Below are 23181 nucleotides of genomic sequence, written 5' to 3'. Positions count from 1 at the left end.
CGCACGCGAATGGACGTATTCCGTTGCTTGCGTGCGATTAGTCAATCTCGTTGCCTCGTTGGTCTGTCGATTTGTGCCGAGCTGAGCAAAGGGACCTATAAGCAATTTTATATGCCTACAGTTATTAGTCTTGGATTTTATATTGTATATGTTTATACTTATAGCTCAAAATTCACACATGTACACGTTTTTGAGAAAATAACAATTTTTTGGTTTATTGACTTAATGATAATATTTTATATCTTTTACAAAGTCCATTAATTCATTCAAAAGAATTTTCAAACTTGTTAAAAATATTTTCATCAAAAAATCAAGTGTTTAAAGAACTCGTATTTTTGAGATTTTGCAAAATGATGAGTTTTCATTAACAAAAAATGATATTGAAAATTTTCTTTTCTAACATGTTTGTTTTCATCATAATAATCATTTCCCCAAGTTTCATAATTTTTGGAACTTATTTACCATTTTTAAACACACTTTGAAAATCAGTTTTATAGCTCACATAAGGGTTGTGCACGTTTTTCGGTCGACCGATAAACTGCTCTGCAATCATCAATTTTGTTTCTGCTCAGTCGATTGATCTTTATCAGTCGACCGATTCCTTGAATCAGTCGACCAATTGTTTCTCAGCTGTAGCCAACGGTCATTTTATCAGTCGACTGATGCACTCATTAGTCGACCGATAACACTGTAACAGCTAATTTTCTGTTTGCTTCATTTGAGATGTTATAAATACCCCTCAACCGTCATACCTTTCCTATGGTTTTTAAGTGAGCTTACACAAGTTTGTTTCAAAGTTTTAAGTGTGTTTTTGTTTATACAAGAGGAGGAGATTGTTTCGGTTTTGAGAATCATCTTCATACCTCCATCACTCTTATACTTAGAGAAGTTTTTGCTAGAATAATTTGAGTTTGATTTTTGTTATACTCATTGGCTACACACAACCAAATTGAGCTTTAGTATTATACATATTGTATAATTAAGTTGTGGGGTTGTATCTTTAAGAGTGAGCTTAAATTTCGTTCCCATTTGTACTAGAGAACAAATCATTGCATTTGCACTTACATTGAGAGATCACATTGTAATACATAAGGATACTTAGAGAAGTGGTTGGGAGAGACGAGGTCAATTCCAAGAAGAGTGGCTTGGTTGTAAAAGCCTAGGGAGAGGTAGTAATTCCAAGCACTTGAGGAAGGTGACACATGCGGCTAACACTTAGAGGAGTGTATTGTGGGATTGACAACATGTGAGATTGTAAAAATTTTCGGTGAGCTTGAAAAACAGATTGTGTAGTAAATTTGTGATTGATAGTGGAGAATCTCCTCGAGGTGAGGAACGGAGACGTAGGTCGTGGGTTGACTGAACTCCGTGATCAATTTTGTGTGTTTGCGTTTGACTTTGGCGTATTATTCTTGTGCATATTTTATATCGCCAGTTTTCTTCTTGTTTATTGTCTATTATCTCATTGCTTATCCTTGTTTGTAATATCTTGTATATCATAGTTGCTAGGTAATTAGTTAATAATATTTAATTTAGTATCAATATCGGATTAGATAAGCAATAACCCTATTCACCCCCTCTAGGATCACTTTCATGCACATCATACGGTAGATCGTGGATCAGTAACCAGACGTAAATCATCAACCACAAGAGGTCCTATGGTGATATTTGGCGCAACCGTCCATCACATCAACATGAATCCAGTCACATCCTGCAACTTCTGCCACTTTCGCCTAGATAATTACAGCTCACAATTTCTATATATAAAAGATACTTGCATGTTGAAGATGAATGCGATAATCAGAAGATCTCCTATAGTCCTCTCAAAAAGTAGAGATAATATTAAACCAAGCTGCAAGAATTGCACAGTTGCATACTATATAAAGGCTTGTTCAACCGTGTCGGGCAAAACCCGTGACCTGGACCTAGGCCGAGTTCGGGCCTGGGCCCGGGCATAAGCGGGCCGAACACCGGGCCTGGGCATGAGCGGGACAAGCAACGGGCTAGCCCGGTCATTTTCTTTTTTTTTCCTTTTTTTGTTTAAAATTTTATTTTTTTTAAAAAAATTTCCAAGAGTAAATAACAATAAATTAAGAAAAATTTTGATAAAAATTAATCATATTATTAATCATTTGTACTTATATAATTTACAAATACAAAAAATTGTAGAAACTAAAATGATAAAAATAAATTCTTTATTAATAATCACTAATAATTACAAATTTATTTTGGAATTTGTCGCATCAAAATAAATGAATATATCCCAACTAGGTTGACACCTACTCATCTATATCACTATCATTTGCAATTCTTTCCAAAATAATTTATCACAAATTTTTAGCTAAGAAATAAAATCTACAAAGTAATGAATATTTCTACAAATTCTAATCTTTATCTATATCTCCTATTGCCAACTCATCAAGTTTATCTTTAATATTGGTCATCCTATTGATGCCACGAGTTATGTTCTTGTACATACACCAATCTCGTAGGCACAATACCGCCTATACGATAAATAGATCTAGCGATGTCTTGTGGTCGTCGATCAAATGTCATGATGTGCTGAAGGCGTATTCCGAAGCTACCGCAGAAACCTGCATTGTTAGTAAGTCACAAGCTATGATGAAAAGTATAAGATATAAAACTTGTAAAACCCCATAAATTTGAATATTTTTGTAATAAATAATGATAAATATGTTACATGGTGATAAATAACATATATTGATGTTTGAGTATGCTATGAATTAATTTGAGATCAATTCAATGCATGTATATGAGCGTAGGAGAGAAAAATCTTGAAAAACATGCACAAACCTGTAGTGTGCATTGGCTTCGGGCCGGTCGACCGGTGGCATATGTCCGGTTGACCGACGGGTTCCTAGGTGTGTCCAGGACTCTGTTTTTAGGTCAAACTTGATTTATTTCAAACCTAGTTTTAAACCTAAGTATATATATGATGTTTCCTGAGTTTTTGGTCATCTTTCCACGTGAGAACCTCTCCGCTCAAACCCTAGATCTAGTTTTTGGTGTTTCTCGAGGAGATTCGAGACTTTCATCGAGCAGAGGGAGAGATCATGGACTTTCGATTGAAGAGGAGATCTTGCAAACGTGTTTAGGAGTTGTCGCATGTGTTGAGGCAAGATTATCTTCATCCAAACTCATCCTCATAGTTTAATAATGATTTTAAGATGTTTAATTTGTTGTTGTCATGTTAAATCTTAACCTTTAGGTGTTAAAAATTAGATTTTTGATGTTAAATCTTAAACTCATGCTAGTTTTGTTTTTTTAATAATTGATGTTTATCATAGTTTCATGATCATGATCATTAGAATTTCATTTAATTTTGTTTTAACCTTTTAATCATGCTTAACTCATGTATTAACCCTAGGTTGATATCTAATTAAACTATCACGCTAATTAATTATGCTTAAACCGTAGGTTTGTGATACCTAAGTAATCTAAACTTGTTTAAATGAAATTTTCCCTCTGCTTATATTTATAATTTATCATGTTTAGTTAAGTATGTTGAAAATTCATGGATTAATTGAGAAAATTGGTTAACTAGTATGTTAACCCTAATTTGATTAATTTAAGAGTTTAATTTATGTTGAAATGGTCTCTGTTAAATAATTATTAAAGTTTAACTGTTGTTATATGCTTCACGATGAAAAAATTTCATTTTTGGACAAGTTACAATATTTCAAAAAGAAATAACCTGTAAACAGGTTATCTCTCTGGCCGGTCGATTGGCGCCCTAGTGGCGGTCGACCGGTATGAACCTGCTTATGCACTATGTGCACACCTGCATTCCGGTCGACCGATGCCCTAGGAGCGGTCGACCGGTCTGTTGCTATTTTGCTTCATGAGTGTTGTTTCTTACGTTTTTTAATGCGATCGTGGGGTTTGAGCCGCACGATGATACATTTACAGTCATGAGTACACCTGAATAGTGTCGTAGCACACCCACAAGTATTCCGAAGGGGATTATGACTAGTGTTGAACCGACTACACTTGAGGTAGACTTGAGGTAGGGGTTGATTACATAGTTTATACATATATATGGATATCTTTGATGAGTACCGCTCAGTACTACTGGGGATAGTGCGTCAATATACAATTTGTACAAGCCATTGAGTCGGGTTTTAGGATGCTTGATCTAGCAGCTCGTCCCGCACTAGGGTGTGATAAGGCTTGTGAGTCGTATTTATAGGATGCCCATTTGGTAGTTTGTCTCGCACTCATGTTATGCACTGAGATGCGATAATACTAATGAACCATGTACATAGTTAGGATACCGACTGGATAGTCCGTCCCGCATGATAATGCGATGGATCGTAACTTGCAAGGAATTGCATCGTAACGATTGTTGATAGCCTGAGTCTTTAGTGGATGCCATTTATGAGCATGACTCATTACTAAGATATATGACCGAGATACTTTGCTCTTGAAAGTACGCGAGACTATTATGCTGATATTTATTTTATCTTCCAAGTGATAGTGAAAGATATTATAAATAAGATATATTGATGTCTTTATTTTACGTATTGTTTTCTTTATTTCTTAGTTGGAATCAATGATTAAAAATTCAAAATTTGAGACATATGGTTTATACATGAGGGTTTCCTTATTTGGATTATTTCGCTCGACGTACCAGCCTCGTGTTGTGGGTTTCTAATTGATGATTTCATTTAGATTGTTTATTCTTAGTTCGATATTAATATTTAGTTATCTATAATTTGAGACATATGGTATATAAATGAGGGTTTCCTTGTTTGGATTATTTCGGTCGACGTATCAGTCTCGTGTTGTGAGTTTCTAATTGTTGATTTCATTTAGATTGTTTATTCTTAGTTTGATATTAATATTTAGTTATCTACAATTGGAGACAAATGGTATATACATGAGGGTTTCCTTGTTTGAAATATTTCGCTCGACGTACTATGTCTCGTGTTGTAGGTTTCTAAATATTAATTTTACTTAGATACAAGGTAAATGATCTAGGTAGACTATGCTTAATAGGTAGAGCCTCCACTTCATCTAGTAGCCCTTTCCATGGGGACGGATGAAGGTGATCTTGCTGTAGCGCTCTGACGTTCTTGTTGTTTCTTTTTTTATTGTCTAATTTCTTTCAGGCAGCTCAGAGCTTCGGAGAGCTGCAGGATGTCAGACTTTCAACATAGTCGCCGTCACTCAGTTTTAGTAGTTAAGACTCCATCGTAGATTTATAGTCATTGTTCAGAACATTAGAGTTTTGTAATTCATATTGTAAAGGTAGTATGCTTTAGTACAATTTTCAGTTGATTCATGTTGAGATATTTTCATTATTCCAAATATCAGATGTATTTCAGTTGAGACATGATTTTCATTTATGAGATATTTCACTCTATATCATGTCTATTGTCTTTATTTCCTTATTTTTCCTGTTTTGTACCTACACTTATATTTGATTCTACTAGAGGATATTACTGTGATTGGTGAAACGTCTTGTTGCACAATATGGATGCATGAAAGATTTGACATATATGTGTTCACCTTGGACTATAGCCATATGTGAAAACAGGGGCGTCACAATTGGTATCACAGCTCTAGTTCTAGCATCCTTAGGATCATCCTGTGTCGAGTAATGAAGCTAGAATATAGTTTCTTAGAATTCATGTATAGAGTCTATTAGGAATTCCTAGAATGAAAAGTAATTGTGTGAATTCTTATCGTGATATCTTTATGTTATATATTATAATATATATATAATATATATATATATATATATATATATATATATTATAATATATATATATATATTATATATAATATGATATATATATATATTATAGTATATATATATATATATATAATATATATAATATAATATCACATATATATAGATATATATAATAATAATATTATATAATACGAGAAGAAGAGAGAGAATATGGGTAATCGTTGGTACCAAGCACAAAGTTGTGTCTTGGTAGTGAGGTGTCCATCTCCCTCAGCACTATGTGTCAAAATGTGGACCACATTCACATGAGTAATGAGTGGATGAGTATGTGACAGCATCACTACGCAGCACAAAATTGTGTGGTGTGGTGTGGTGTGTGGTGTGTGTATATATATAATATATTATATATATATATATATATATATATATTATATATATAATTATATATATATATATATGTATATATATTATATAGAGAGAGAAAGAGTAGAGAGTGAGAGAGAGATGGGAGGAGGGATTAATGTATCTTGTCATAAGAGGAGGAATTGCGCTCCTGACGGCCTCTAAAAAACATGCATGATTGAGCGACATTGTGGATGAGTTCCGCTCATGTTGAACATTGATCTCAATTCTAAAACCCAATACACCAGTATGGGGTGAAGCTCATCGTCGTTATGACCTTCACTGCATTCGTATCAATTTTTAACGTTTGAATGAATAGAACTTTTCACATGAACTGGCTCGAATGGAGGTCAAACGACGACGTATTCACCCAAAGACTTGGTCGTGTTCAGGGTTTTAAGAATATGTAAGGATCAAAGTTCAAAGGAAGCGGATCATTCCAGCATAATGTTTATCATCATGTGATTTTAAGAGGCGTCAAGGAGAATCCGCTCGACTAAGCAAGGAAACCCATTAAATGCTCATATATATATATATATATATATTTATATTATAATATAATTAATATATATATATATATATATAATATATTATATATAATATATAGTATAGTATATGTGAATGAGAAAATATGGGTAATGTCTTGGTAACGCAAAACTCAAATTTTGTGGTATATATATAATTATTATAAATATAGTATAATATATATATAAATAATAAGATATATAATATATATATATATATATAATATATATATATATATATGATATATATATATATATATATATAATATATATATATATATATATATATATATAGTATTATATATATATATAAATATATATTATATATAATATATATATAATATATATATATATATAATATAATAGAGAGAGACGAGAGAGCAGAGAGAGAGAGAAATATGAGTATGCTTGGTACGAAAGCAGCAAATTTTGTGGCTATGTAGTGATGTGTCACATCGCTCATCCACCTATTACCATGTGAATGTTGTTCCACATTTGATGAGTGGAGGGGGAATTTAACACCAGATCACTACAAGCACAACTTTTTGTGGGCTATTGGTACCAAGCGATACCTATATATAGTATATATTATATAGTATATATATTGATATAAAGTATATGAATAATATAAGTAATATTATATATATATTCATATATCTATATTATTCATAATATTGTTTACGATCTCACTTACTATGTCTTATAAACTCTCCTCTTGATATTATAAATATCGGGGCGAGGATGTGATCGAGGTAGAACTCGTACCTGGAGAGCTGGGTAAGCAGAGCTTGAGCCGCAACAGGCTCCACAGTATCTGATCGACTTGGTAACGCCGATTGCAGAAGCAAAGACTAACAACCCTCAAGGAGCGAGTAACGAGCTAGATTACACATTCTAAAAGTTCCACTACCATTCGTACCAGTCATACCTATTAAAGAGGTAATACAGATGATTTCACCATCGTCACATCCAGCTGTTAATAGAGCGATAGAGTAGTAAGCTTGGCTTGGTAAGATTGAGGAAGATCTTAGAAGCTAAGAGGACTATAATTAAAGGGCAAATCAGATTTAGTTGTAGCTTATAAATGGGAGGAATATGTGGGAAGTATTTTTAGACATACTTAACGTTGACTCAGTACATAAGTAGTGTTTCACTATGTTCAGTTTAAAGAGCGACGCCGGAGGTTAGCACCGACTTCATATTTCGTAGGAGTAGCGAATGTCAATTTCGTGAGAAGATTTCACCTACAACTTTGATTAACAGCTAGTACTAGCCCGATTGGAATAGGGAGACATACTGATAGTAATTATGGAACAGGACTATCCGGAGAAAAAGGCAAGAACAATAAACTTTTTGCAAGACTTAGAACACCCCAGCAGCGTTGTAAGGAATTACCACTAGAAACAAGGACAGCATAAGAAGGGAGCATAACATGATTTAAGATCGCCGCAGCAGCGCAAGATTCCGGGTACATGTTACAATTGTAAAAAAATCGGACATAGAGTCAAGGATTATCACAGTGCACCAGCAGGAGGCCAGCATGGCAAAGGCTAGGGCTAGCAATAAGGATGAGGATACGGTCAGCAGCAGAACCGTGTTTAGGGTTAGCAGTCTCAGGACCGCAGTTACGGCCAGCAACAGGGGATTGAGGCACCACTAGCAGTCTCGAAGATTGAGGGGCCAGAAGGTCAAATTCAAGCTATCTAGGAGATTCCTGAGGGATAGATAGTCTCATAGATTCCACCGCAAGCAGCACAGCTGTCGCCAGCCATCAACAAAAGTACTCGCAAGCCATAGTGTTGCCCACCCTCTTAGTGTAGAAGAGAAAGGGAATACAAACTCCTAGAGTATGTATAGTGTAGGCATTGAAAATTGCCTATAGGTCTCCACGAACGGTTCAGTGTTAAAGAGCGACGATGAACGTCACTATCCGATCCACAGGAGTCCAATTGACGTCGACAAATGACTGAAGTGAATCGACGAGCTACGTGAGCTGATAGGATTTCGGAATAACGAAGACCCGGACCAATCGGGAACCCGGCACTGTTCACAAAAAGGACAACGCCCTTCGTACCCTGACCACTCTACAGATAATCCAACCACCAGAGCGGATCGAACTCTTCGTCAAGCATCCAACGCACCTGGAATCACTCAAAACCGAGTCCGGACGAAGAATCTACAGGGAAAACAACCGAATCATCTCAAACGGAGTCTCGGGAGGTCGAAACACCCCGGGGTGTCTAGGAAAAGCCTAGACACCCCAGGGGTGTCCACGCCCCCTAGAGGTCCCCTACATGCCCTCATATGCCTATAAATAGACCCCTTACCCCTTTGTTTTCCTGGCCGAGACACCAGGGGGTGTCTAGGCCCCCTACATGCCCCTAGACCCCTCCTAGAGCCTATAAATAGCCCCCTTGGGCCTTGATTTTGAGGGCTGGATTTTTGGAGAGCCTTGGCGAAGCCCTACTGCAGTGAAGAGGGGTCGTGCGCTTCAACAAGGAGAGGAGAGGTCTTCATCAGAGCCTTCATCACCCGTTCCCCCTTTTCCTTAGTATTACCCTTCGCCGGTAATCACTAAGAAGAGCTGATATCTCGTTTTAGCCGAGATAGACGCTTCAGGCTTCTAGATCTCACGCGGATCGACGAAGCTCTGTCTGATTTTTCGGAACAGATCTGAGTGCCAGGTGGTCCACGGATATCGTCGTCCCCGTCACAGGCAAAAGACCCACGCAAGCAAGAGACCGCAAAACAGGATCTTGCGTTTGTTTTGAAGAAAGTTGTAATTTTTATTTCTTTGTTATTCGAATTCATTGTAACGACTGAAGTTTAATGAAATCAATGACAAAGGCAGCTTTTCCTGAAAACAAGAATACAGCAATGAATACAACAACTTTTGATGCAAACAAGCTGGCGACCACAGTGGGAGCCAACGGCATCGCTACCGACGCCGTCGTGACGCAACCGGCATTCAAGATCCGGGTGAATAAAGAGATCGAACACGAGTTCGGTCAGCAGAAGTTCGAAGAGTACCTCTCTTCCTCCTCCTCCAGATCCGCCTCTCCAAGCAGGCGCGGGAAGGCATCCTCCTCCAGAGTCGTTCGCGGGACCCTCGGCTCAAAGACCCAAGATCCCCTAGCCATCGCTGCACTCGCACCACGTGGCGTCTTCGCGTCGCCTAACGTGGTCGAGATTGTAGATCTGGCCTTCTCCTCCGCCAAGAAGATGGCTAATGAAGGTGCTCCAGCGGTATCAAAGAGGACGCGCCAAAGACGGCGTCAACGTCTCGCTCGTCAGATGGCAGAGGCTTTGGAGCCGATGGACGGGATCCGAGCGACCGCAAAACAGGAGCTCGCGATTCGTTCGACACAAAAGGAAACAAATTGTAATCTTTGTTCATTTTTATTTGATTTTCGTTGTAACCGGATCTTATAAAAAGACCGGATCTTTTGTAACTCAAAAAGTTGTAACTCAAGATGACAATGGAATCAATAACAAAGAAAGCAACAGTTTTCCACGCGAACACCGGAGAATCGAGGTAAAGTACCTATCAAAGAGCGATTGGGTCCGTTGAAAGGTCCCCAAATGATAAACCCAACTGGGGGTTGTTCTAGATTCCCCCAGGAGAATATCAAAGGGAAAACCCCTATTTCCGACCGCATCGGGTTGCGTGTCGAAATTCAAGAGCCCGTTAAGTTTTTACGCTCCCAAAAGCGTAGACTGGAACGAAAGACTCTTGAGAACGCTAATAAAGCGTCATATTCGTCTGATGATGATAATATTATACTTGGAAAATCATGCCAACACTCTATAGGTTGCTCCAGTTATCAAACTGTTTAGTTGTACTATAGAGCTGGGGGTGCGAATAAGTCTTGGAAGCGAAACGCACGAGACACGGAGCCTCACTGTCCGTGTGCCAACATCATCAAGGCGGTGCTATCAGAATGCTGTTGCTCCGAAGCCCCAAGGAGAGTTTCGGTGTTCAAGAGAATTTCCACCGGAGCGTCTGAGACTAAGCCTAGGCATTTCCAGCGAAGAAGAAGGATAGTCAAAGACGGAGAATTCCCGAAGGTCACCATCAACATGGCCAGCAAAGGAGCATCAACAGGGGACAATCCCGAGTCGATCCCGCTAGTGCCCTGGTATTTAACCCATCTGCAGTCCGGAACCATTACACGAGGGACCTATGGTAGGGTTCGGACGAGATTACCATCAGAAGACGAAGGATCAGATGCCGGCTCCGCAATTGCATCGGACAACACGGTATCTAGCGAGGGACAACCCCGCGAGGTACTCATGATCAGCGCCGAACAAGTAAACAAGATGCTCGAAGACGCCCTGGCTCGACAGAAAGAAAGTTTCAAGTTCGAGATGGAGATGGCCGTGCAGCAGATAAGAGAGATGCATGATCAGCAGATCGCGGCTCTGACAGCTCATCGAGGAGAGCCCTCTCGACCCAATCATCAGAATCAAGATGAAGATGAGCGGGAAGGGAATAATGTCAACCTAATCATTTCCCCCGTCAACAATGACAACGGAAGTGGTCCTGTAGATGATAATGCAAAAGAGGATCACGTTACCTCTCCCCAAAGCCACTCGAAGATAGAAATGAGTGAAGACAAGAAGATGAAGGACTTGGAGAGCAAAATCAATGCGTTGATGAATGCTCAAGAGGTAAAAAGATCCGGTATACCATGTCCATATCCAAGGGAGTGGGAATCGATTCCGTATCCGGCAAAGTTCAATTTAATCAACTTTACGCCGTTTGATGGAAAGGGTTCCCCCACCCAACACTTGATATATTTTAAGTCTCACTTAGGAATAATCTCCGGTAATGAACCCTTGATGGTACGGTCATTCGTTGGCACTCTTCGCGGAGCGGCCTTCGATTGGTATCGTCGCCTCAAGCCGGGGAGCATCAGCAGTTGGGACGACATGGAGGACATGTTCCTGACAAACTTCTTCGACGACGACACTGAGGTCTCAATCAGCACTCTGTTTGAGGAGAAACAGAAGAATGGTGAGACAGTCGAAAACTTTGTGAAGAGGTTTCGAAATAAGGCAACGAATTGCAGGGATCCGGTCAGTGAAGATTTCATCCTCGAGACCTGTCACAATAATCTTTCCTTGGATATCCTTGAAGCTATGGGAATGGCGCCACCAAAGACCTGGAAAGACCTGAAGGTACGAGGAGAACGAGCTGAACGATTCCTCAAAAGGAAGAAGGCGGAAAGGGGTCAAATAGCTAACAATGCCTCGCAACCAAACTTTGCCCCTAAGGGAAGAGGAAAAACACACGCAAATGCCATGAATGCGAATCAAACGTTCGAGGTGCAAGTGCAGCCACAACAGCAGCAGCAAAAGGCGCCTCAACAACCAAGGTGGCAACAGCAGACCCCGAGGCCAAAAGCTTCGGAGCCAAAATTCCCAAAAGTCTATTCGTTCAAAGAGGATGAAGTTCCTGGTAACTTCAAATACCTTATTGAGAATAACAAGATCAAATTGCCTCCAATCCAGGATCAGGAAGATGCCAAGAGAATCAATGATCCGAAATGCTGCGCATTTCATAGAGCGGTGCACCATCCTACTAAGGTATGCTATGCTCTTAAGGACAAGATCCAAGCTCTCATCGATGTCGGGGTCATCACCATGAAGCAGCCGAAGGAGAAGAGAGTGGGAGCAAATGCAGTATCGATCAGCTTCGGTTCTGTTCCCTTAAACTGGTTCCAACATGAACCAGTAATAAATGCAGCTGTGAAGACGGTGAACGATGATCCTCACAAGCAGCGCCAGAAGGGACTCGTGCCACACACAGCCCCTAATGGTGAGATTCTTTGGGTTCATCCAGATTTGATTAGAGACGAGCAATGGACTGGAACCTCTTCCAAGAAAAAGTCGAAAGGGAAAGGTAAGTCTTGTTATGGAGCTTCTGCTATTCCAGGAGAAGACGACGAGGAAATCCCTGCCTTCCCGCTTTCTGAAGATGAACAGGAGGCCTTTGCGACTCGAAGCGGGCATGAATATCACTACAAGTACCCGGATGCTTCCGAGCAATTAGGTACCAAAACCCCTCCTACCAAGACATTAGCAGAACTGGGAATAGCAGCAATTCCCCCAACGCCTGTAGCCACGGAGAAAGTCCAGCAGAAGGAGAAGGGAAAGGAGCCTCTACACAAGGAGTCCCAAAACCCGAGGCAGTCTCGATTCAATCACCCGATTGGAAGAGACAAACCGGGAAATGCGAACTCTCCACCCCATTTCGACATTATGGCGCAGTTGGCCAACATCCCGGCTAGGATAACCCTGTACGAGCTATTGCGTCTGTCCAAAGATACGAGGAAAGCATTACAAGAGGCCTTGAGCGATTCTGAAGCTTTTCTAAACTTCACCGGGCACATTGGCTCCAGCACAGTCAACCGGATCCAAGTTGATCCGGGTTCTGCTGTTAGCATCATGCCATTCCGATTGATGCATCATCTCAGAATCCCGACTAGCAAACTAGCCTCCACCGGCACTACGATTTACGGATTTAACACCAGCGGGTCTAGACCCTTGGGGAAAATCCGAATCAAATGCCAGATCGGGGATCTAAAATCAGAAGTTACTTGCTATGTAATTGATGCAGAAACATCCTATAACTTACTGTTGGGTCGACCTTGCAAAGATACGAGGAAAGCATTACAAGAGGCCTTGAGCGATTCTGAAGCTTTTCTAACTCGAATCAAGCCGTCGCCTGAAGGACCAGAGCCGTCAGCTCAGCATTACAATCTCGCGGCGCATCATTTTCCATGCATCTCTTTTACCAAAGAAGACATGCAGACGAAGAACTCAAAGCATGATCGGCCCCTGTATTTCACCGGGCACATTGGCTCCAGCATGGTCAACCGGATCCAAGTTGATCCGGGTTCTGCTGTTAGCATCATGCCATTCCGACTGATGCATCATCTCGGAATCCCGACTAGCAAACTAGCCTCCACCGGCACTACGATTTACGGATTCAACACCAGCGGGTCTAGAGATTTGAATCAAATGCCAGATCGGGGATTTAAAATCAGAAGTTACCTGCTATGTGATTGACGCAGAAACGTCCTATAACTTACTGTTGGGTCGACCTTGGATCCACGGTAACCTTATAGTTCCGTCAACTCTGCATCAATGCCTCAAGTACATAGACTTGAATAATGAAGTCAAGACGGTGGTCGCGGATAAGCAACCGTTTAAGGGATTGGAAAACTATTTCACCGATTCCCTTCTATATGGCGCTGAATCCGATACTGAATCACCGGCCCAAGGAACGGACAGCGGAGATGAAGCTGATACCGAAGCCGGGCTTGATTACGATGGTGGTTTTGTACTTAATGACATTGTACCCATTGTAATCAATCTTGACGATGATAAATCATCGGAAGATAGCTGTAATTGGCAACTTGCCAAAGAACTATCAATAAACGATGATTTAGAGTATTTGATGAGTCTTGATAATGTCACTAAAAAGCTTTATGATAACCCTGATTTGTATATGCCTCTTCAATCATTTTGCATGATGAAAAAGCAGGTACAAGATCCATGCGGAGCAACACTCGTCATCCCCGCAGGAATAGGGGGTGGAAAAGAAGTCGTCTACGGCAAAGGAAAAGAAGCTCCAATACCCGATCACTTCTTAGAAGAAGAAGACGATGAAGATAAACCTTCCCCTCATCTATTTAGATATGACGCAAAAGCGCGTGATCTAATGGAGAAGCATGGATATGACTTTACACTCGGAGAGGGTCTTTGCTTTGGTCGAGGTCCGCGAGTTCCACCTCGAATGGCCTATGTACCGAAGGGAAAACCTGATGATTATTATCGCCATAAAAGAGGTCTCGGCTATGTCTCCTCATCCGACGACGAATGTTGCTGGCAAATCATCGATCAGATTGCTAACAAGGCTAGAAAAGGATACTCTTCTAAGACGACCAGATGCCGACATGGGAAGATCCTTGGGTTCATCACCTGAACATGCAATACGGTGATAGGTTTGAGCAAAGAGAACCTCCTACCGAAGATCAAGTAGTCCAAGTGAATATGGGAACGGAGGAAAATCCGAAGCCAATATTCATTAGCGACAGTCTCCTACCCGAGGAGAAAGAAGAATTGATCTCTCTTATCAGGGAGTACATCGATGTGTTCGCCTGGAATTATGAAGACATGCCAGGGCTTGATCCAAACGTGGCAGTGCATCGCCTCAATATTAAGTCGGATGTCAAACCTGTCAAACAACAACAAAGACGGTTTCGTCCGCAAATGATGGAGGCGATCGAAGCTGAGGTTAAAAAGCTGGTGGATTCGGGCTTCATTAGGGAAGAGCAACATCCAGAGTGGCTTGCCAATATTGTCCCGGTCCTTAAGAAAAACGGGAAGATCAGGGTCTGTATTGACTTTAGAGACCTCAACGCTGCTTGCCCAAAAGATGATTTTCCCCTTCCCATCACGGATGTTATCATCGACAATACGTGCGGGTTCGAGAGGATGTCTTTCATGGATGGTTTCTCTGGTTATAACCAAATAAAGATGCATCCAGAGGATGAAAAGCATACTGCATTTAGAACACCTCTCGGCGTCTTCTGCTACACAGTTATGCCCTTCGGCTTAAAGAATGCGGGTGCTACATATCAAGGAGCCATGTCAAAGATCTTTCAGGAGCATCTCCGAAAGACTGTTGAATGCTACGTAGATGATTTGATCGTGAAAATTCGTGATAAAAAAGATCACATTAAGGACTTGAAGACCATGTTCGACTTGATGCGAGCCCATCAATTGAAGATGAATCCTACCAAGTCTTTCCTCGGAATGTCTAGTGGTAAATTCCTGGGATTCGTCGTCACCACCAAAGGTATTCATATCGATCCTGATAAGGTAAAGGCGATTAATGAATTGCAGCCTCCGAGAAACCTCAAGGAGCTCAGAGGATTGCAAGGGCGATTAGCTTATATTCGTCGGTTCATCTCGAACCTCTCAGGAAAATGCCAACCATTCTCCAAGCTCGCAAAGAAGGGCGTGTCTTTTGTATGGGATGACGCTTGTCAAAAGGCATTCGAGAGTATTAAAGAATATCTCTCGAAACCTCCTGTACTCGTTGCACCGAAATCGGGCAAACCGTTCTTGATTTATGTCAAGGCGACGAGCCACTCATTAAGTGCATTACTTGCACAAGATGACGATAACGGTCATGAGCAGGCAGTATATTATTTGAGCCGAACCATGGTAGGCGCCGAATCTCGATATCCTATGATTGAGAGAGAATGCCTCGCCTTGGTGTTCGCCATTCAGAAGATGCGTGGTGTTTGCTATTCAGAAGATGCGGCATTATCTGGTCGGGCAGACCATTTACGTCATCTCTAAAGTTAATCCGGTTCGAGTATTCATGACTCAACCCGCTTCCATGAGCTGGCGATTAGCAAAATGGGCCTTACTCTTGTCCCAATACGACTTACATTTTAAACAACAGAAGTCAGTAAAAGGGCAGGCCATCTGTGATCTCCTGGCAGCTAATCCAACTACGGACACCGCCGAGATATATGACGATCTACCCGACGAAGCCCACGAAGTCAATGCAACTTCGCACCAACAAGTATGGCGTTTGTACTTCGATGGCGCTTCACGAGCAACTAATGTAGCAAGTGCTCCTGGAAGTTCTAAGATTTCTTCCGGAGTGGGAGTTGTCTTAGTTTCCCCAGGAAAACATGTGATGCCTCGCGCCTACTCGCTAACCGAGCCATGCTCGAATAATGTAGCAGAGTATAACGCATTGATTATAGGACTCAACTTCGCTAAGGAGCTGGGGGTTGAGTATCTCGAAGCCTTCGGCGATTCTCGTTTGCCGAAGAAACTCCATTTCGACATCATGGCGCAGTTGGCCAATATCCCGGCTAGGATAACCCTATACGAGTTATTGCGTCTGTCCAAAGATACGAGGAAAGCATTACAAGAGGCCTTGAGCGATTCTGAAGCTTTTCTAACTCGGATCAAGCCATCCCCTGAAGGGCCAGAGCCGTCAGCTCAGCATTGCAACCTAGCGGCGCATCATTTTCCATGCATCTCTTTCACTAAAGAGGATATGCAAACAAAGAACTCGAAGCATGATCGGCCCTTGTACTTCACCGGGCACATTGGCTCCAGCATGGTCAACCGGATCCAAGTTGATCCGGGTTCCGCTGTTAGCATAATGCCATTCCGATTGATGCATCATCTCGGAATCCCGACGAGTAAATTAGCCTCCACTGGCACTACGATTTATGGATTCAACACCAGCGGGTCTAGACCCTTGGGGAAGATCCGAATCAAGTGCCAGATCGGAGATTTAAAATCAGAAGTTACTTGCTATGTAATTGATGCAGAAACGTCCTATAATTTGCTGTTGGGTCGACCTTGGATCCACGGTAACCTTATAGTTCCGTCAACTCTGCATCAATGCCTCAAGTACATAGACTTGAATAATGAAGTCAAGACGGTGGTCGCGGATAAGCAACCGTTTAAGGGATTGGAAAACTATTTCACCGATTCCCTTCTATACGGCGCTGAATCCGATACTGAATCACCGGCCCAAGGAACGGACAGCGGAGATGAAGCTGATACCGAAGCTGGGCTTGATTACGATGGTGGGTTTGTACTTAATGACATTGTACCCATTGTAATCAATCTTGACGATGATAAATCATCGGAAAGTAGTTGTAATTGGCAACTTGTCGAAAAACTATCAATAAATAATGATTTAGAGTACTCGATGTGTCTTGATAATGTCACTAAAGAGCTTTATGATAACCCTGATTTGTATATGCCTCTTCAATCATTTTGCATGACGAAAAAGCAGGTACAAGATCCATGCGGAGCAACACTTGTCATCCCCGCGGGAATAGGGGGTGTACGGCAAAGGAAAAGAAGCTCCGACACCCGATCACTTCTTAGAAGAAGAAGAAGATGAAGATAAACCTGCTCCTCATCTATTCAGATATGACGCAAAAGCGCGCGATATGATGGAAAAGTATGGGTATGATTTCACACTCGGAGAAGGTCTTTTCTTTGGTCGAGGCCCACGAGTCCGCGAGTTCCACCTCGAATGGCCTATGTACCGAAGGGAAAACCCGATGATTATTATCGCTATAAAAGAGGTCTCGGCTATGTCTCCTCATCCGACGACGAATGTTGCTGGCAAATCATCGATCAAATTGCTAACAAAGCTAGAAACGGATGCTCATCCGATTCTTCAGCTTGGGATTCCGATACTAGTATCGGTGAAATGTTCAAAAGGTTGATGTCGAACATGGTTACGGTCGATCCTACCACAATAGAGGAAGACGACCAGATGCCGACATGGGAAGATCCTTGGGTTCATCACCTGAACATGCAATACGGTGATAGGTTCGAACAAAGAGAGCCTCCTAACCTCCTACCGAAGATCAAGTAGTCCAAGTGAATATGGGAACGGAGGAAAATCCGAAGCCAATATTCATTAGCGACAGTCTCCTACCCGAAGAGAAAGAAGAGTTGATCTCTCTTATCAGGGAGTACATCGATGTGTTCGCCTGGAATTATGAAGACATGCCAGGGCTTGATCCAAACGTGGCAGTGCATCGCCTCAATATTAAGTCGGATGTCAAACCTGTCAAACAACAACAAAGACGGTTTCGTCCGCAAATGATGGAGGCGATCGAAGCTGAGGTTAAAAAGCTGGTGGATTCAGGCTTCATTAGAGAAGAGCAACATCCAGAATGGCTTGCCAATATTGTCCCGGTCCTTAAGACTTTCGGGATCTCAACACTGCTTGCCCAAAAGATGATTTTCCCCTCCCCATCACGGATGTCATCATCGACAATACGTGCGGGTTCGAGAGGATGTCTTTCATGGATGGTTTCTCTGGTTATAACCAAATAAAGATGCATCCAGATGATGAAAAGCACACCGCATTTAGAACATCTCTCGGCGTCTTCTGCTACACGGTTATGCCCTTCGGCTTGAAGAATGCAGGTGCTACATATCAACGAGCTATGTCAAAGATCTTTCAGGATCATCTCCGAAAGACTGTTGAATGCTACGTAGATGATCTGGTCGTGAAAAGTCGTGATAAAAAGGATCACATCAAAGACTTAAAGACCATGTTCGACTTAATGCGAGCCCATCAGTTGAAGATGAATCCTACCAAGTCTTTCCTCGGAATGTCGAGTGGAAAATTCCTGGGATTCGTCGTCACCACCAAAGGTATCCACATCGATCCTGATAAGGTAAAGGCGATCAATGAATTACAACCTCCGAGAAACCTCAGGGAGCTCAGAGGATTGCAGGGGCGATTGGCTTATATCCGTCGGTTCATTTCGAACCTCTCAGGAAAATGCCAACCATTCTCCAAGCTCGCAAAGAAGGGCGTGTCTTTCGTATGGGATGACGCTTGTCAAAAGGCATTTGAGAGTATTAAAGAATATCTCTCGAAACCTCCTGTACTCGTTGCACCGAAATCGGGCAAACCGTTCTTGATTTATGTCAAGGCGACGAGCCACTCATTAAGTGCCTTACTTGCACAAGATGACGATAACGGTCATGAGCAGGCAGTATATTACTTGAGCCGAACCATGGTAGGCGTTGAATCTCGATATCCTATGATTGAGAGAGAATGCCTCGCCTTGGTGTTCGCTATTCAGAAGATGCGGCATTATCTGGTCGGGCAGACCATTTACGTCATCTCTAAAGTTAATCCGGTTCGAGTATTCATGACTCAACCCGCTTCCATGAGCTGGCGATTAGCAAAATGGGCCTTACTCTTGTCCCAATACGACTTACATTTCAAGCAACAGAAGTCGGTCAAAGGACAGGCCATATGCGATCTCCTCGCAGATAATCCAACGACGGAGCCCACGAGGTCAACGCAACTTCGCATCAGCAAGTATGGCGTTTGTACTTCGATGGCGCTTCCCGAGCAGCTATTGTCACAGGTGCTCCTGGGAGGTCTAAGATTTCTTCCGGAGTGGGAGTTGTCTTAGTTTCCCCAGGAAAACATGTGATGCCTCGCGCCTACTCGCTAACCGAGCCATGCTCGAATAATGTGGCAGAGTATAATGCCTTACTCATTGGACTCAACTTCGCTAAGGAGCTGGGGGTTGAGTATCTCGAAGCCTTCGGCGATTCTCAACTGATAGTTTTCGGTGATTCTCAGCTAATAGTCAAGCAAGTCCAAGGAGAATATGAAGTCCGAAGTCAGGATTTAATTCCATACCATAAGATGGGAGTGGAGATAGCGGAATCATTTGAAGGATTCTTTATCGAACATATTCCCCGGCTACAGAATACCTATGCAGATGCGTTGGCCGCATTGGCCGTGTCACTAGCGCAGCCTCCCGAAACAGAGCAGTTTGTTACGGTAAGAACTCACCAACTCCTAGTGCCGCTTTACAGTGAAGATGCCGAGGAAGAAGAAGTTCAAGAGGTACACGCTACTCAAATCGAGTTCGAACCACGAGATTGGCGTTTCCCCATCATCGACTACGTCCTGCATGGAATCTTGCCAGAAGATGTGAAGGAAAGAGAGTCAATCCGGCGAAGAGCACCCAGATTCTACTACAATACAGAGAATCGAACGCTATACCGCAGGGGGTATGATGGGCTGCTATTGCGCTGCCTATCAACCAAAGAAGCTGAAGAGGTCCTTAGGGAAGCGCACGAAGGAGAGTGTGGCGCACACCAACCTGGTCCTAAGCTTTATGACCGCATCAGAAGAATGGGGTATTTCTGGCCTTCCATGATGAGTGATGCAACTACGTATGCCCGAAAGTGTGACGCATGTCAAATACACGGGAATTATGTACACCAACCTCCGGAGCACCTGCATCCGTCGGTTACGTCATGGCCGTTCGAGACTTGGGGAATGGACATTGTTGGTCCTATAAATCCTCCGTCAGTCAAAGGCGACCGGTTCATTTTGGCGATTACCGATTACTTCTCCAAATGGGCCGAAGCAATTCCACTCAGAGAAGTTAAGACGAGCAACGTCATTGGATTCATCAAGCACCACATCATCTATAGGTATGGTGTTCCAAGACGAATCATACATGACAACGGTCCTCAGTTTGTCAGCAACGCCTTCATAAGGTTCTGCGAAAAGTTTAAAATTCAGGACATCTCGTCGACGGCGTATAATCCTACAGCGAATGGATTAGCTGAAGCCTTCAACAAGACCATCATCAAACTCTTGTCAAAGATCGTGAAGACCAACAAACGAGACTGGAATGACAAGCTTGGCGCAGCTCTATGGGCCTATCGGACCACGGTGCGCACACCAACGGGAGCGACCCCGTATTCACTGGTATACGGATGTGAAGCTGTTCTTCCATTGGAGATCCAAATACCATCTCTTCGGATCGCTCTTTCAACCCAGATGTCGACCGAAGAACAACATCAGAAACGCCTCGAAGAACTCGAGAGGCTTGATGAAGAGCGCCTGGAAGCTCAACAACACATTGAATTTTACCAAGCTAGAATCTCTCGAGCCTTCGACAAAAAGGTTCGACAAAGGAGTTTCAAAGAAGGAGATTTGGTTCTAGCTGTGAAACGGCCTATGATCCTAAACTCCAAGAAGAAGGGTAAATTCGAACCCAAATGGGAAGGACCATTCGTAGTAGAGACAGTCTACTCGAGTGGCGCATATCGCCTCGTCACCAAAGACGGCGACCGGCTCATGATGCCGATAAACGGCAAATTCCTGAAAAGATACTATCCTTAGTATCTTTTTGGATAACCAATGCATCGGGAAGTTCCCGGAAGAATACCACATGGGTATTCTTAGGGATAACCCGGTCATTGTGGAATTGACGAATAAGAACTCTGCATTCGAACGCTGAAGGTCAGAATGTCTCTTCTTATTCCCATCAAATTCTCCAACTCTTATGAGTTATTCTTTTGTGAGATGAGATCTAATCCTCTTATGGGTTAATCTTTCCTCACCAAACCATCCGCTGATCAAATCAAACGACAGTGGACCCACCAACATTTCCATCTGCCAGTCATTGGCGTATCTCAAACTCCAGTTTGGTCAAACCTTCCTACAGTTAGGACCAAAGCCAAAATCCCCTCTCGATTCCTTCCATGAACGAGAGGTCCACTTGAAACAGTCAAACCTATAAAAGTTAGGATTGTTTCCGATCTCGCTTAGTCAAGCCTACACATGGTCAAGACTAAAGTCGAGTCACTCCTTTTCGATAAACGAAAATCCACCTTTGTCCCCTTTTTCCACCAAACCTATAAAAGTTAGGGTTGAAATTGGGTCTTCTCCTCAATGAATGAGGGGTTCTTTGGGTTCAAATGACCAATCCTATAAAAGGTAGTGTCGTTCGAACTTTTCCGATTCTCGGAGTGGAGATCCCACTCTTAGTTTCATCCTGCAGGATTCTGGGGGTGGAGATCCCACCTCGAGTTTCCTTTCCGCCTGAAGATAGAATATAAAATTCTTCCTCTTCGGCAACGGGAGATAGAATATAAAATTCTTCCTCTCTCGTTTCTTTTCCACCGGGAGATAGAATATAAAATTCTTCCTCTCCTCGGACCTTTCCGATGCTCGGAGTGGAGATCCCACTCCCAGTTCATCCTTCCAGATACTGGGGGTGGAGAATCCCACCTCGAGTTTCTTTTCCAGCTGAAGATAGAATATAAAATTCTTCCTCTTTAGCACCGGGAGATAGAATATAAAATTCTTCCTCTCCTCGGACCTTTCCGATGCTCGGAGTGGAGACCCCACTCCCAGTTCATCATTCCGGGTGCTCGGAGTGGAGATCCCATTCCCAGTTCATCCTTCCAGATACTGGGGGTGGAGAATCCCACCTCGAGTTTCTTTTCCAGCTGAAGATAGAATATAAAATTCTTCCTCTTTAGCACCGGGAGATAGAATATAAAATTCTTCCTCTCCTCGGACCTTTCCGATGCTCGGAGTGGAGATCCCACTCCCAGTTCATCCTTCCAGATACTGGGGGTGGAGAATCCCACCTCGAGTTTCTTTTCCAGCTGAAGATAGAATATAAAATTCTTCCTCTTTAGCACCGGGAGATAGAATATAAAATTCTTCCTCTCCTATTTTGACACAACAAGGTTCTGCGAAAAGTTTAAAATTCAGGATATCTCGTCGACGGCTTATAATCCTACAGCGAATGGATTAGCTGAAGCCTTCAACAAGACTATCATCAAACTCTTGTCAAAGATCGTGAAAACTAATAAACGAGACTGGGATGACAAGCTTGGCGCGGCTCTATGGGCCTATCGGACCACGGTGCGCACACCAACGGGAGCGACCCCGTATTCACTGGTATACGGATGTGAAGCTGTTCTTCCATTGGAGATCCAAATACCATCTCTTCGGATCGCTCTTTCAACCCAGATGTCGACCGAAGAACAACATCAGAAACGCCTCGAAGAACTCGAGAGGCTCGATGAAGAGCGCCTGGAAGCTCAACAGCAAATTGAGTTTTACCAAGCTAGAATTTCTCGAGCCTTCGACAAAAAAGTTCGACAAAGGAGTTTCAAAGA

This window comes from Asparagus officinalis, chromosome 3, assembly GCF_001876935.1.
Source record: "Asparagus officinalis chromosome 3, Aspof.V1, whole genome shotgun sequence".
Taxonomy (NCBI): domain Eukaryota; kingdom Viridiplantae; phylum Streptophyta; class Magnoliopsida; order Asparagales; family Asparagaceae; genus Asparagus; species Asparagus officinalis.
The sequence above is the reverse complement of the archived record's forward strand: the minus strand, read 5'-3'. Positions refer to the sequence as shown.